Genomic DNA, 17,119 nt, shown 5'->3' on the forward strand with positions numbered 1-17,119 from the left:
CTTGAGACCCTTACGGGTGAGTAGTGCGCTCTACAAATTTCCTGATTGATTCCTCAAGACGTCAGTGCTGCCCGTCCCCATGGACTCCTGCCTCGCTGCGGTGAGCAAGCAGGGATCACCACCACCAGCAGCTGCCCTTTTGGGCCTCACCATACCCACCCAAGCCTAACACAGAACACATGGCCTAATAAGGTCATCCCAACCCACAGCCCATAACACTTGCAGTGTTTCCCTCGCCCCCTCACAAGGATCCTTATGCATTACCTCCAGTCTTTAGCTACAGTACACTTACCACCTGAAAAAATGTCCCTTGCACTAAATTAAGTCACCAAGGGGCTGAAACTCCCTTGCCCCACCTCCACCCATAAACAGTTGACTTTCAAACCCTCTCCCTCAATGTCCACCAACCTCTATCCCAAGCCGCCCCCTCATCCCCCGGCAATGTACCCTGTGCCACTTGCACAAAGCCATTCGAGAGAAGATCGGCTGTGGACCTGCTCACCCCACGTACCCTCATTCTATAATAATAATATATACCGTATCTGATATCCCATTTAAAAAAAAAAACTTCTCCCCCTAACCCCCCAAATGCTTGTGTGTGTGTGTGGGTGGATAGGGTGCCTGCATGTGGTGGCTTGATGTGCATGCACTGCTGAAGGTGCATACCTATTCTCTTTCACATTGCTTGGGAATTGGAATTAGTTCTTGATAGACTTGGCACCATTGGCCTGGGTCTCCCTTCCATTTTTTGCTGTTGCCTCGTCTGATTTTGCTGGTCTAGATGCTTTGGGCACTTTGCCACTGCTGTTCAGTGCTCCCTGTTGTAAGTTGTTGTAATGGATTGGTGACTCCATGATTGGTTATTTGATTTTCTTGTCGGACCCTAGTACAGTGCACCCATGTGTGCCCAGGGCCTGTAAATCAAATGCTGCTTTTCACCCCGAGTGGGCTGGGTATGCTCAGACGTGAGTCCCAGGCACTCCACATCACTGGAGTCAAGCTATCCAGGCTGAAGAAGGCTGATAGCCAGAAACCGGTCCTTGGATGCTTGATTCCAGTCTAGGAAAGACATGGCTTGGTAGTTCGGGCTAGACTGTTCCCATGAGGCACAGGGTCAAGGCTGATTTGCACATAGCCATTGTCTGACCTAGGGTGGTGTGGAGTGCAAAAAACGATGGATTAGGCCCAGATCTTTGTACTGGGGTGAATGTAAGACATTGTTCTGCATTCTGTCCATCAACTGTGTTTTTTGCTGGTGCGCTTGCAGCACTGATTGTGCCACCCACAGAAGCAGCTTGTAAAATGTGGTTCAGGCCTGCCATTACAGAGCCTGTGTGCAGTCTGGGACTGCCATGTCGACTTGTTGAGTGCACACACTTGACAGTCCCCAAGCCTTCTCTTTTCTGCATGTTAGTCAACCCTAAGGTAGGCCCAAGGTACCCCTGTGGGCAGGGTGCATTGTATGTGAAAGGTAGGACATACCCTGATGTGTGTGGCATGTCCTGATAGTGAAATACTGCTGATTCCGTTTTTCACTATTGGCCATAATTGGCAGTCAGTTTATAACATCTTATACACATAACTAGCCCTAGGAACAAGATAGGAAAATAAAGTGTAGTATGCCTGTACTCAGAATATTAAAGTGCATCTATTAGTGAGGGTATTTTTACATTCTGTGTTTGAAAATACCACTTTTCCTAACCATCCAGTATGCCTCTGCTAGGTTTGTGTATTGTATATCTGGCTTGTGAGTGGCAGGAGCTGGGAGAGAGCAGCGGCTGGGCTGAATGGGACCTGGGTTGACTTTAGAGTAGGGGGAGGAGATTTCCTTTCACCTGCCTGGGCCAGGTCTGCTTTCAACAATACTGTCTCCACCTCCTGCCTGGAAGCAGCACCAGTGAGGACAGAACTGGTTTTGGCTGGGTACAGACACTCTCTGCCTTCAGAGAACTAAGAATTTGTGTGTATAAAAACGGGGGACCCAGACCCCAGAACTTTAGATCTCTTCTGGAAAATCAAGAGGAAACCTTTGCCGAGTAGAAGAGCTGGATAATCTGAGGAGGAATTCTCCCCCAGGGCTGTTTGCTGTCTGTGGTTGGCCTGCAGTGTCTGATTGCTGCCAAGGAAAGGAGAAGATCTTTTCTGTTTGCTTTGTCACCTGCTTGAAGAAAAGATCTCCAAGGGCTTGAAACTGAGCTTGCCTCCTGTCTGAAGTCTCAGGGATACAAAGACTTCACCCCCAGCTCCCCTGAATTTCCTTGCTGGGAATTCGAACCTGTAAAGAGGTGCCTGCTGCTGTTTAGGACCTTTAGAGACTGTTTGCCGCTGGGAGCTGGAAGATCGATGCGACGAGAAGAAGCGTGTCGCATCCACACCGATTCCCGATGCATTGCTGAACCACGGGGATGAAGCGTGCTGCATCCGCACTGGGTTCAGACGCCTCGCTGAGCAACCAGGAAGAAACACGCCGCATCCACATCGGGTCCCAATGCATCGCAGAGAAGACCATCGCAGCACCTGCCCTGTGGCTGCTTAAGATCACGCTTCGTATCGGACCATTGCATCGCCTCAAGCCGTCATTTTGTCACATCGCACCGGATCGTCGCCAAGCATCGAGGCGCCATCTTGTCGCATCATAACCGGAACGCAGTAAGAAACCGACGCATCCCTTCCTCTCCGGTAAGGAACCGACGCATCACCTCCCCCGAAGCAAGGAACTGACGCATCACCTTCCCTGCGACCCTTTTGTTTGTTTTGCATGACGCATCTAACATACTTTTTGGGAAAAGTGTCGCATTTACAACTTGCATTGAGCTGAACTATTTCTACCATTGGAAAGTCTTATTTTAAATACTGTATAGTGGATTTTTGTCGTTTGGTCTTGTTTAGATTAAGATTACTTATTTCTCTAAACTGGTGTGGTGCCCATTTGTAGTGTTTTCACTGTGTTGTATGTGTTCACAAATGCTTTACACACTGCCTCTGAGATAAGCCTGTCTACTCGTGCCAAGCTACCAAGCTACCAATGGGGTGAGCAGGGGTTATTTTTGGAGTTTACCCTGATTTGAAGCAAGGGCCCCTACTTGGACAAAGGTACCTACCTCTGTCAACTGCAGACCCCATTTCTAACAGTTCTAATAAGTATTGTTCATGGGGAACTGTTGATAAACTGACCAACTTCCTTCTAAGTTATGATAATATCTTATACCGGCATAGCAGTTTCAAGAACATTTTCAGACAATAAGGAGGAACTCAGCATCTTGCTTCTCACCAACGCAAACAATGTGGGCATATATTGGAGTGTTCTTGACCTGTTGTATGTAAAACAGCTTGGGTCAGATAAGTTCTAATTAGACATTTAAAGTAGTTTAGGTATAAGCCAGCATTGGGTGCCATTCTCTTCACATGTAAAAGCCTCCTCTCTTAAAACACTTTAGAGAGCGGTGCATCTAGCGCCAGAGTTCCACTTAGGCTTCTGTTAGTGCCCCAGTTTTTACTGATCCCTCTGCAAACACCTATTTGTGCAGGCATTACATTGTAAAGCAAAGTGTATTGCACTTGTAGTTTATATCTATTTATGGTAAAGACCATCAACCAGCCCAAACCCCCAGAAATAAATCAGTAGGTCAAACGTCTGAATTTAATCAGTGTGGGATAAGGCCCATTAAATACTAGGACATTTGGATTCTGGTGCAGTAAGCACAACATCGTTATGGTGTCTTTTTTTTAAATTATTACATTTTCAGTGGGGAACTTGAAGTAGTTGATATTTATCACACCCAATCATTTCTGAACACCACAGTGTTGGATTTATATGGTATGATAAATATCGCTGCACCCTCAGGGGCGCTTGCAATCGCGGCTTAAGACATAATTGGGATTGGGGACTTTGGCTTGAAATTCCATTGCTCCTGACTGAGCGCAGAAATTGGTCTGTCCTGAGCCAGTAGGGCCCAAAGGTCAGTAGTCATTCTGGCACCCCAGGGTAGACGCTGTTGCCATAGTTCTAAGTGGGACAAAATCATGACACCAGCTACTAGAGCATATTTGCTCACTGGAATACAGGGAAGCACCTTCCTATGCATGCTGAGAAGAAAGCAACAGATAGACATTTCACCTGAATCTGGTAATCCAGATTCCATGCTCAAAGCCTACGTCCAGAATTGGACTGCATCAGCTGGTGTAGAGATATTTCCCAAGGAATCTGGCTACAGCCTCTCTTTCCACAGCATATGGTCTCCACTGATCACCCGAATCGCTGTCTATCCCAAAAATTGTACACCAAAGTGAAGTCTGCCATTCTTGAATGCCAAGAACTCCTGTCTTTCATATAGATGCCTCCCTCAAGGCATCCACTCGGCATCCATCACAACACAGCAACCTCGTAACATAGATTTTTGAAATGGTATAGACACCCTAGTGGTGTGCTTAGATAATATGAGAATCTTCTCCTTCAGGCCTCTAACCACCTACTCCCAGGTGCTAATCATAACATTGATCAGGTAGGCCATAGGTGTTCCCCTTTTGTAAGAGAGTCATGAATACATCTGTAATCGAGGTGTAATCGTGAGAGTGTGCCAGTAGAGATTTCTCGTGGTCTGGAGTCTCAACCATGGTTGTAACAGAGACACAAGAACATAAAGTTAAAAATCAGAAAAGCAAAGCCCTCCCCACTCATAGGGGAGTTTAGTTGTGTCTAGTTTCATCCTGGGCTGGATCCTACCCATACCGGTCTGGTCAGGAGATTGTCCAGAACTTTATATCAGTATGGCAGTTCTCAAACACTTCTTAGTGATCAATACAATCTGAGATTTCAAGGCGTATATTAGGAGTGCTTTCAATAAGGAGCTATAGAGGGCAATAATGTGCCAGATCACCCTCCAATCAACATCTATTCATACAACAAAGATCTGGCATTCGCAAGGCACTTTCTCAATTATTTATTTTCTGTAAGATTAAAGTGTCCCTTCATATAGCACTGTCGTTGCTTACAATTTTGTCGCACATGCCGGGTTGATTTACTGCTTGAAGTCCCTGGGGAACGACAAAATTGTAAGCAACGACTGTGCTATATGAAGGGACACTTTAATCTTACAGAAAATAAATATGGCATTTTGAAGTATATCATGGTGTATGCATCCTGAGTGAATGTGGGGTGCAGCATGGCATTTGAAGGATATCTTGAGTGACTGTGGTGGAGCATGGCATTTGAATGATATCCTGGTGTATGCAACCTGAGTGACTTTGGGGTGGAGCATGACATTTGAAGGCTATCCTGGTGTATGCATCCTTTGTGAATGTGGGGTAGAGCACGGGATATCCTGGTGGATGCATCCTTATTGAATGTGGGGCGGAGCATGGCATTTGAAGGATATCCAGGTGTATGCATCCTGAGTTACTGTGGGGTAAGCATGGAATATCCAGGTGTATGCATCCTGATTGTATGTGAGGCGGAGCATGACATTTGAAGAATATCCTGGTTTATGCATCCTGATTGTATGTGGAGCGGAGCATGACATTTGAAGGATATCCTGGTTTATGCATCCTAATTGTATGTGGGGCGGAGCATGACATTTGAAGGATATCCTGGTGTATGCATCCTGATTGTATGTGGAGCGGAGCATGACATTTGAAGAATATCCTGGTTTATGCATCCTGATTGTATGTGGAGCGGAGCATGACATTTGAAGGATATCCTGGTGTATGCATCCTGATTGTATGTGGAGCGGAGCATGACATTTGAAGAATTTCCTGGTTTATGCATCCTGATTGGATGTGGAGCGGAGCATGACATTTGAAGGATATCCTGGTGTATGCATCCTGATTGTATGTGGAGCGGACCATGACATTTGAAGGATATCCTGGTGTATGCATCCTGATTGTTTGTCGAGCGGAGCATGGCATTTGAAGGATATCCAGGTGTATGCATCCTGATTGAATGTGGGGCGGAGCATGGCATTTGAAGGATATCCTGGTGTATGCATCCTGATTGTTTGTCGAGCGGAGGATGGCATTTGAAGGATATCCTGGTGTATGCATCCTGATTGTTTGTCGAGCGGAGCATGGCATTTGAAGGATATCCTGGTGTATGCATCCTGATTGTATGTGGAGCGGAGCATGGCATTTGAAGGATATCCTGGTGTATGCATCCTGATTGAATGTGGGGTGGAGCATGGCATTTGAAGGATATCCAGGTGTATGGATCCTGAGTTACTGTGGGGTAAGCACGGGATATCCAGGTGTATGCATCCAGATTGTATGTGGAGCGGAGCATGGCATTTGAAGGATATCCTGGTATATGCATCCTGATTGTATGTGGAGCGGAGCATGGCATTTGAAGGATATCCTGGTGTATGCATCCTGATTGTATGTGGAGCGGAGCATGGCATTTGAAGGATATCCTGGTGTATGCATCCTGATTGTATGTGGAGCGGAGCATGGCATTTGAAGGATATCCTGGTGTATGCATCCTGATTGTATGTGGAGCGGAGCATGGCATTTGAAGGATATCCTGGTGTATGCATCCTGATTGTTTGTCGAGCGGAGAATTGCATTTGAAGGATATCCTGGTGTATGCATCCTGATTATTTGTCGAGCGGAGGATGGCATTTGAAGGATATCCTGGTGTATGCATCCTGATTGTTTGTCGAGCGGAGCATGGCATTTGAAGGATATCCAGGTGTATGCATCCTGATTGAATGTGGGGTGGAGCATGGCATTTGAAGGATATCCTGGTGTATGCATCCTGATTGAATGTGGGGAGGAGCATGGCATTTGAAGGATATCCTGGTGTATGCATCCTGATTGTTTGTCGAGCGGAGCATGGCATTTGAAGGATATCCAGGTGTATGCATCCTGATTGAATGTGGGGCGGAGCATGGCATTTGAAGGATATCCTGGTGTATGCATCCTGATTGTTTGTCGAGCGGAGGATGGCATTTGAAGGATATCCTGGTGTATGCATCCTGATTGTATGTGGAGCGGAGCATGGCATTTGAAGGATATCCTGGTGTATGCATCCTGATTGAATGTGGGGTGGAGCATGGCATTTGAAGGATATCCAGGTGTATGGATCCTGAGTTACTGTGGGGTAAGCACGGGATATCCAGGTGTATGCATCCAGATTGTATGTGGGGTGGAGCATGGCATTTGAAGGATATCCTGGTGTATGCATCCTAATTGAATGTGGGGTGGAGCATGGCATTTGAAGGATATCCTGGTGTATGCATCCTAATTGAATGTGGGGTGGAGCATGGCATTTGAAGGATATCCAGGTGTATGGATCCTGAGTTACTGTGGGGTAAGCACGGGATATCCAGGTGTATGCATCCAGATTGTATGTGGAGCGGAGCATGGCATTTGAAGGATATCCTGGTATATGCATCCTGATTGTATTTGGAGCGGAGCATGGCATTTGAAGGATATCCTGGTGTATGCATCCTGATTGTATGTGGAGCGGAGCATGGCATTTGAAGGATATCCTGGTGTATGCATCCTGATTGTATGTGGAGCGGAGCATGGCATTTGAAGGATATCCTGGTGTATGCATCCTGATTGTATGTGGAGCGGAGCATGGCATTTGAAGGATATCCTGGTGTATGCATCCTGATTGAATGTGGGGCGGAGCATGGCATTTGAAGGATATCCTGGTGTATGCATCCTGATTGAATGTGGGGCGGAGCATGGCATTTGAAGGATATCCTGGTGTATGCATCCTGATTGTTTGTCGAGCGGAGGATGGCATTTGAAGGATATCCTGGTGTATGCATCCTGATTGTTTGTCGAGCGGAGCATAGCATTTGAAGGATATCCTGGTGTATGCATCCTGATTGAATGTGGGATGGAGCATGGCATTTGAAGGATATATTGGTGTCAGTGACACAGGAGAAAAGACATTCAGAGAGAATGCAGGTTGCTGCTCAATTAGCTATACAGTATGTAGGAAGGCCTGTAGCACCAGGGCAGGCGTAGAGTGGTTCTCTTATCAATGGTACTTCTTTTCAGTAAAATCTATTCTTGTTAAGACCACTAGCACCAACCTCAACCGAGTTGTTTTCTGCAAATATCTGCAGAACAGTTTCGATAGTTATGTTGAGATTTACACTCAACATAACTATCGAGAATTGTTACTTTTAGTAAACTTTTAAATAATGTAGTTAAGAAACTTCCTGTGTCTGGTTGTAATTGTATAAACTGTAACTGGTCATCTTATATAGCTTGTAATATTGTGCTTAGTAAGACATGTTGTACAGATCTGCAGCTTTTATGTATTCCAACGTGTATTTCTCATCTAATTAACCCTTGTGACGGAAGAGTGAAATTGGATACAAGAAGAGCAGGAACGAAAGAGGGAGACCTATCACTCTTTGCAAAGCCCCAACACTTCTGATATGTCTGGCTTAGATTGATTGTGTGTGACTTCAGCCACCAAGGAATGGCTACATTTTTAATGTTTGGTGTATGGTTGAGATCTGGTGGTACATGCTGTAAACAATATACACGTTCATGTACCAAAAATACAAGTGTGTTCTGTTTTTTTTGTGGTTGTTTTCAATTAGGAAAACTTCGAGAACCAAAGGAAGAGGATCCGAAGTACATTTGAGCTTCTGAAGCAGTTTCTGGCCAAGGAGGAGGAGCAGCTTCTCAACAGGTTGGAAAAGGATCATGAGGAGATTATGAAGAATATAAGAGAACAGCTGACCAAACTGGAGAAGCAGAAGTCAGTCCACAGGGGGCTCATTTCAGAGATAGATGGAAAGTGTCAGCAGCAGGATGTGGAAGTACTCAAGGTGAGAGTTACCCATCTGTAGAACTAGAAGAGACACACTACTCTGAGCTGTGCAGCGTTAGCAGCCGGATGTGAGACAACTGAACGTTGTATTTTATTTTTATTCCTTTAACACAGTTCGAGTACCTTGTCAAAGTGAATGAGAGAGCATTAAGATCAATAGTGGCAGAGAGGTTGCTTTTTGACAGTGATGATGGACAGTTTCTAGAGTTGGTGAATGGGTAGTTGGGGGAGACTAATTCATCTCTGGGATGAAGGCCGTACATTTGTTGAGATCGAAGAGTTCTCAGTCCTTTCCCTAAACTTGCTTGAAGACACAAGGGGCGAGAGAGTCACAGTTTACATAGGATGATACATCTGCAGTTCATGTGAGTTACTCTGTCCTAGAACTACTTAATGCAGATTTTCACTAACTTGAAAACACTTTCTTAAAAAAACATTAACTATTTGTTGTACAATACATTGATTTTCATTTCAAAGATGAAGTCTCTGGTAAACCTTACTTTCTCACCAAAATGTTCCTAAAAATCATGTTGGTGGAATAGTGCCCGGTCATTTAATTCAACAGAGAGTACAATAATATGGGGTAGATTTAGAAAAGCATTTACGACCATGGGAGCTAATACTGCAGTAGTACTCTCCTACATACCTTTGTGAGTCACCCCAAAAGGTGCAACTGCATATTAGTATACAAGCAAATATGGCACAGTACTTTCTATTTGAACTAACTCTATAGGAATGTTGTGAGAGCACGTAGAGAGTACTCCTAGAGTGCTCTTCCCCTAATCAAATGAGTTTGTGGCATGCCCCCTTTCTGTGTCAGTGGATCAGTGGTTTTATCTCAGTTTACAATAGAAGATGCTGTTGTTTCCAATTCCCATTCCTCTGTGTTCACCTTTTTTTCTTTCCTGCAAGCAGCATCCCCCTATCATAAGCATAACCAATTTGTAATGGATCTATACATTAGTTATTTAATTATTATCCAAAAGAGCCAATCTTGCCTTTGATTTCTGGTTGACTTTACTCCAGAGTTTCTCAGATGTTTAGAGTTGCCTTTTGGTAGCAGAACCCAGATTTCAAAGATACGAATGCATGTGCTGTGCTTACTTTGATTGTAAATATCAGCCAGCACAATCTGGTGGAATAATCCCCCAAGGCTTATGTGTCAGTACCAGCAAGAGCATAAAGCAGCAAGCCAAAGCGGGTGAATAAATTACCTTATACAGTATTAGAAAATACATTTGTAGTTGATCCTCGCCAGTACTCTGGTAATCACCATAAAAGTATAGCAAGCCTAAATCATAGCTTGAGACCTGTAGAAATGCATCTGTTGCAGAAGCTCGAAGATCTGGTCTGCACCTGAATAAAGGAGGTTTGATAAACATGCGAGAGGCAAAAAGCGGCCCAGCAAAACTGGGCCCCACTTGAAAGAAAGCTTTTTGAATAAAGAAGCGTGAAGAAGCCATTTGTTGTAATTTTGAGACACCTGTAATTGCACTCTTTATGTTTTTACCCTAAAGTAAAAGATGTCCCGACAGTCTGACAAAAATGCAAGCTTCAAATACCGACTTACAGACATGAGACAAGAAGCCTGGTTCACTGTAGCTACCTTACAACAAATTACATTAGGATGGTGCTTTTTTAGCAGAGATCAGTTCTGTCAGACTCACAAGTGTATTTGTCATTAATGAGTTGTCATTAATTAAACCTTGAATCGACCCACTCAGGAATCCACACTAGAAATATATATTTGGATAACGTCATCGTGAATTGATTAAGTTGGTGAATGGAGAGCAGTACCGGTGTGTTCAGAGCCCAAGTGCCCTGGAGACGCCAGAGCAGAGGGACCCGAAGACTGACGGCTGTGCTGTGCAGGATTCAGTTTTTGGAGACAAGGGAAACCCGAAGGAATAACACTAGGGTCCTTGGGTAGTATTATGTTATACAAGACAGGGGACCCTAGTTATTTAGGATCATTTGAAAGGATTGAGATATACTAAATAGTATATAGCCTCTGTCCAGCCGGACAGGAATTTATTAATTCGGATTCTTATATTAGTTCATTATTTCACATTAATACAAAAAGTGGGCACGACCTGTGACCCACAGAAAACAAGACAAAACAAGTGACAAGAATTCATGTAGAAAACGCATCAGGTGGTCTGCACTATTATTCAGTAATACAGACTAGATTCATTTCTAGCAACCCATTGTTGGCAACATTATTGTGAATTCATGGCAACATATGGTGCTTTAAAGTCGACGACGTTTCGATGCAATTCAAAGATACATGCATCATCTTCAGGACAAAACTATTTAAGTCATGTTTGTCTTAGAGTTAATTTACACATAGTACATAACCTCTTTAGCGATTCACATAAATAAATGGGGAGAAAAAAGAAAAGGAACATACAAACATAAACAGAAGAATTTCCGTTAGAAAGCTAGGCATGGTTTAGTCTATCGTCAAGTACTAATGTCCAGAAGTTTAGAAGTGGCTAGGTTATTTTTAACAAAACAACATTGGTGACAGTTGTTTCTATGGTGGCATGCATGCACATTGAGAATTGAGATTTTAAGCCTCTTAGACATAGTTGCGAGTGGGGTTGGCTAATTCAAAATTCATTTATACTGGACGCCTCCGTCATATTCACTAGTGAGAATTTGTATCATAGTTTGTGACGTTCGAATTTGTGGGATTCCGTGATTGCCCCTGCATGCATGTTTTCGAGTTAATTGAACTACTAGGTATTCTTCCATATAACCGTGACAACTTCCGAGTTTCTCAAGTGACTAGCGCGGTGAAACCGGGAACGGTGCAGTAAACATAAATAAAACCGTGACATCTTTACGTGAACGGCGCGGTGAGCATAAAAACGGCGCAGTGAATAAGATGGAAGAAAAGTATGAGAAGCGGGCTACCTTGGTCGGCTAAGGCAGCCCTGGTTGGGCTGCACTGGGTTGATTACAAGTGAGCGTGAATGGGCTCGGGAGTTTTACATGGCATCTAAAAAAAGGGAAGAAGTAACATTACTTGAGCCATTACGGTAAAAAGTGATCCGAGTGCGTGAAAGGGTTGACCAAAATACTCACTTGGGGTCGGTCAGCACAAGGAGTTAACTGCAACTGAGGAGTAAAGGGAGGGGTAATTAAAAACAATACTCCAAACTAGGTGGTAGCCCGTAGATGTAAAATTCAAATAGGGCTTACTTGGTAACTTGCGTGGCTCGTTTTCCAACGTGGTGCTGCCGGGTTTTCAAGAGATCGATCGCTGGGAAGGCAAAAGGCGTGGTTACCAGGGGGTTAGAGGGGGATGCAATTAAAAGTCAGACGGGCTCGGGGGTCACTTACTTTAGCAGGTCCTGCTCGATGGCTGGCCGACTGGGGTTCTGGCGGTGATCGCTAGCCAGTGGAGGGAGGGACTGGGATTAGAAGGACATAGAAATCGAAAAAGGACTAGGGAGTCCGGGAAAGGACGGACATCTTAGAGTGGTGTGGGATTGAGAGGGTGTTAAACATAGTAGAGGGACTGAGCCGTCCGTGAATGGGCGGACATCTTGGAGTGGTGAACAGGGTATTAGGGATTTAAGGAAACCTATGTGCAAAGTGCTCTTGTGACATGTGGTGATTCATACATGCTTATTCGTTAAAACATATTCAAGGACCTTAATAACAATTCAGTTAATTTCTACCATGAAGCAGATCATAGTAAAGAAGTCCAGTCCTCAATCCTGTTGAGCCCTTTCCTTATGCTGTCTGTCTTCAGGATCCAATGCAGCTCCTCCTTGTTTAGGATCTGTGAGATGTCTGCTCCTCGCGGGGGGGCTTTGATCTGTGTTATGACCGTCCAAGTAAAATCACTCTCGGTGTGTCTCATTTCTTTGAAGTGTTCGACCAAGGGCGCGTTGGCTGTTTGGCAACGGATTCTGCTCCTGTGCTGGCCTATCCGTAGCTTGATCTTCTGAGTAGTTTGTCCTATATATAATAGCATACATGGACAGATGATCGCATAAATTACATTGTGGGAATTACAGTTTGTGAAATACTGTCTGTCATATTTGATTGTTCCGTAGGTGAAGGTCTTGCCCTCAATGGTAGAATTACAGGAGACACACTGACCACACTTGGCATGGCCCTTGAGGGCTGGTAGGTCCCACATATCATCTAACGTGGTTCTTACTTCAGACTGAGGGAGTGATGCTCTTACCAGGTGGTCTTTTATATTTTTCGCTCTTTTGAAGGCGAACATTGGTCTTTCTAGGTTAAGGATCCCCGCATTGAGTACCGGCCAGTGTTTTACAACACTCTTCTTAATTGCATTGGAGGCAGGTGAAAACGTTGTAACACATGTAATTCTCTCTGAATTGGTTTTTATGCGTGGCTCTAGCAGTGTCTCTCTGGGGCAGTACCATGCTCTTTTAAGGGAGCGGCGCACTAATTTGCGTGGATAACCTCTTTGTCTCAGTTTATTGCTCAATGTCCTTGCCTCTGTAAAGTAGTCTTCTTTGAAATAGCAATTCCTGCGAATACGTAGAAACTGCGAATAGGGTAGAGAATCTCTTAGGGCCCGGGGGTGGTGGCTACTATAATTTAGTAGGATTCAGCCCCAGAAACTCGAGGGACGAGAGGAACGATTTAGATGCCCACACCATGGCCCAGTAAGGTACTAAAGAAGACCCGGGGTTCTGGCGGAGCTGGTGGGTCACCAGGTTATAGCAGGCTCCTGGGGAACAGTGAACCATGGGCGTCCACAGGGGGGGGGAAGGAGGGGCGCTTGCCCCCCCCCCTGGAGCTCCCCTCCTTGCCCCCCTGTGGACGCCCATGGATGCAGCCAGGCTAATGGCCTACGCTGGATAAAGGATCGCTCCCTGGGAGAGCACAGCTCACCACAATACCTCCTGTCCACTTACCAAAAGTCTTATTTTATGTCCAGACAGCATCGTAAAAAAAGTGACATTTTGATGTTTCGTCAGGGACTTTTGCAAGACTATGGCCTTTTTTTTTCCTCTTGTTTTCCTTCTGTTTGTGTACACTCTCTTACTTCGTACCTAAAAAACACTTTTTGTCGCCGTCAGTCAGAGATTTCAGTTCCTTCCTCAAAAAATGTAGTTTATCTCAAACTGAAAGACGCGTAATAGTGTATTTTTCTCTAACAGATATCTGTGCGATGGACGCATGTACTTTTGTTTAGAGTTGTATCTTAAAAACATTTGTCTCTTGCTTTGGAAGAAAAGTGGTGATAAGTCTACAGACCTATCGTATTCTGTGCTCAAAGGAAACGAGCTAGAGCTTTTCTCCGTAATTCTGGGCCCTGCAGGGAGCAGAGGTGTTCCCTGTCAGAGGCCTCAACTCCCTGATGGGGCGCCTCACACTCCTCCTCTCAGCCCCTCCCGCTCATTATCATTCTGTCTGTGGTTGATTATCACATACAGAATGACAATGGCCAGTTTGAGCACTTCCCACCCTGGAACCTCTAAAGCAAAGGAAAGGAGGACCTTTATCTCGCTATGAAACTGTTAAAGAAATGTAAATCAATCTGTTTTAATTATCTTCAATGAAAGAGAGAGATAGAGAAATGTTTGTGCATGTCTGTCTGTATACAATAATAAACACAAACAGCTCCAATAAAAATACAAGAGCCATTTAGAAACATACCAGACTGACTGCAGGTAGCAGTAGAAAAGATTTGATTGTGCCAGTAAAGGTGAGCAGTAGGGGATGTGAAAGAACAGTAGTGTGTGCATGTGTGCGCTGTCCTGGGGGTTCCCACCCTTCACACCACCAATTATGAAAGATAGATCAGTAAAAGGATGGATTGGTGAGTGAAAGGGTGGATGATGGGCGAGAATGGGTGGATGGATGAGAGAAATGATTGATGAATTAGCTGAAAGGGTGAATGAATGGGAGTGAGTGGGTGAATGAGAGGATGGATTAGGTAAAAGGGTGGATGGATGAGTGAAAGGATGGATTGGGTGGATGGTTGATGGATGGATAAGTCAAAGTGTGTCTGGATGGGTGAAAGGGTAAGTGGATGGAAGAGTGGATGGATGGCTGGAAGAGTGGATGGATGAGTGAAAGGATGGTTTGGGGGAAAGGGTAAATGGTTGGATGATTGAGTGAAAGGATGGATTCGGTGAAAGGGTGGATGGATGATGGATGGATATGCAATACCTCAAAAAGACCTGCACAATTGCTCAAAGCTGTGCGCATACTGAAAAACCATGAAGTACACAATTGTCTCAACCTAATATAAACTTATTTTGACTTGTACTTAAGTGGTTGTCTATTTGCTTATTTTTATAATATCGCGCAACTTCCTCTGAAGTGTTTGTAAAACGTACTTTTTGTTCCGATTTGTCCTCAATTTTGACCTTCTGTCCTGAATTTTCATCCTGAATTTTGACCCTTTGTCCTGAATTTTTACACTTACCGTCCTGAATTTGCAGCCATGCCGGTTGGTCACCCTACATTAACTGGTGAGTTCACTTCGGGGCGCTGCGTTCACACATGAAGTCACCAAAAGTACAGAGTTCCCCGAATGTGTCTGCAAAGCATTCACCAACGCATCCATGGTACTTACAATGTGAAACGCTCAGATGTGCAGATCTGGACAGGACTGAAGCCCAGAAGCATGACTGAAGCATGCACTTCCACTAGTAGGGAAAAGACACGCTGCAAGCCGCGCAGGAACCATGAGCCTCCTCCCCCATTCCACAATAGGGATTTCTCAAAAAATCTTCTGGGTGTAGGAGACGCTTTTGTTGACGATCTTCATCTCACATTGAAGCAACCCCTCAGCCAGGGCTTTAAATGGGCCAGGTCCCCCAGTGTCACAGAGGACTTTGCAACAGGTCCTTATCGGGCTCTAACGTCATGCCCTTTATTCTGACATAAACAATGATCGATTTCTAAATAATGTATGTAAAAAGGCAATCCATGTCCGCAATTAGGTTCCTGTTTGTGTTTGACGTTTTACTTAATATTTCATTCCCTTAGAGTGTTAATGATTTCCCGGATGTTGTGTTTCTGTATTTTTTCTGTGTAGCATATTACGCTTGTAAAGCGCCTACTTTGATCAGAGCCACCACCAGGTGCTAAGAACGAGCTATGGTTGAATGCTAAGCATCTGAGAATGTGATTTTTATGACCCCTTCTTTGAGGCCCAGAACCAGCCCGCCTCTGAACGGTTTCAGCGACCCTCCCCCCCACCTCCTTTGTTTTCTTTTAGACTGGTACCACCGAGGTGATATCCTTGCCTGAAGGCAGGGATTTCACCTAAGCACTTGATGTGTTGTGAATGTGAGCATGGGGTGGGAGTGGGGAGGTGTGCACAGCAGGGGGAAAGGGATGGCCAGTGCAGGTGACGCTTTTCTTTTGTATAGGAATTTCCGCTGGCATCATAGCCCACGGTGTGCGGTCTGTGCACTTGTATAAATGTGTATTCCATACAAGTGCACAGACAGCAAAACCTGGGCTATGACGCAAGCAGGAATTACTTTACAAAGGAAAAGCGTCACCTGCACTGCCATCCCTTTCCCCCTGCTCTCTGTGCACTTGTATGAAATACACATCCACAGCGCTGCTCACCAGATGAATGGTGAACAGGACCATGGATCTGTCTCCTTTTGCAACCAAGGGCACCGACGAAAAAGTAGAGGAGGCCCTGGCAAGGAGAAACTAGGAGACATTTGACCCACATCTATCTACACAGTGAGATCTTCGGGAGGGGCTGGATACCAGGACGATAGTGCTGCTGATCAGCCCGACTCCACTGAATAGTATCAGAAGAGCAGGCAGCAGTTCTTAAGTAAGTGCCAGTAACTTTAATGCACTCTACAGCATCAGCATTACCTACTGGCTGCATATCTAGATTACTCTAAGTGAACGGTGTTCTAGACTTACATGCATGGAAACGTCAAGGAGGACAGTCCCCTCCGAATATGCAAATGAAGTGTAAGCTTGTAGTGTTCAGCTTTTGGGGTGGGTTAGGGATTGGGGTGCCAGGGGGTAGTTTTAGGGTTCTGAGTGGGTATGAGTTTTAGGGTGCCAGGGAGTCATTTTAGGGTTCCAGGCGGGTATGGGTGTTGGTGTGGCAGGGGGTAATTTTAGGGTTCAGTGTGGGTATGGGTTTTGGGGTACCAGGGGGTAATTTTAGGGTTCAGAGCAGGTATGGGTTTTAAGGGGCCTGGGAGTAATTTTAGGGTCCAGGGTGGGTATGAATTTTGAGGGGACAGGGGTAATTTTATGGTTTAGGGTGGGTATGAGTTTTTGGGTGCCAGGGGAATCATTTTAGGGTTCATGGTGGGTGTGGGTTTTGGGGTACTAGGGGGT

The 17,119-nt window shown here is 44.9% G+C and overlaps 1 pseudogene across 1 annotated transcript in view; it reads left to right on the plus strand.

Annotated features, from left to right (window-relative positions):
* Positions 1-17,119, plus strand: part of LOC147717725 (E3 ubiquitin-protein ligase TRIM11-like) — a 252,636-nt pseudogene that overhangs the window by 79,856 nt on the left and 155,661 nt on the right. Inside the window, exon 3 of the transcript XR_015296088.1 lies at positions 8,559-8,789. The product of XR_015296088.1 is annotated as an E3 ubiquitin-protein ligase TRIM11-like (transcript). The remainder of the gene's footprint in view (positions 1-8,558; positions 8,790-17,119) is intronic.

The sequence above is a fragment of the Lissotriton vulgaris genome, chromosome 5 (assembly GCF_964263255.1).
Source record: "Lissotriton vulgaris chromosome 5, aLisVul1.2, whole genome shotgun sequence".
Classification (NCBI taxonomy): Eukaryota; Metazoa; Chordata; class Amphibia; order Caudata; family Salamandridae; genus Lissotriton; species Lissotriton vulgaris.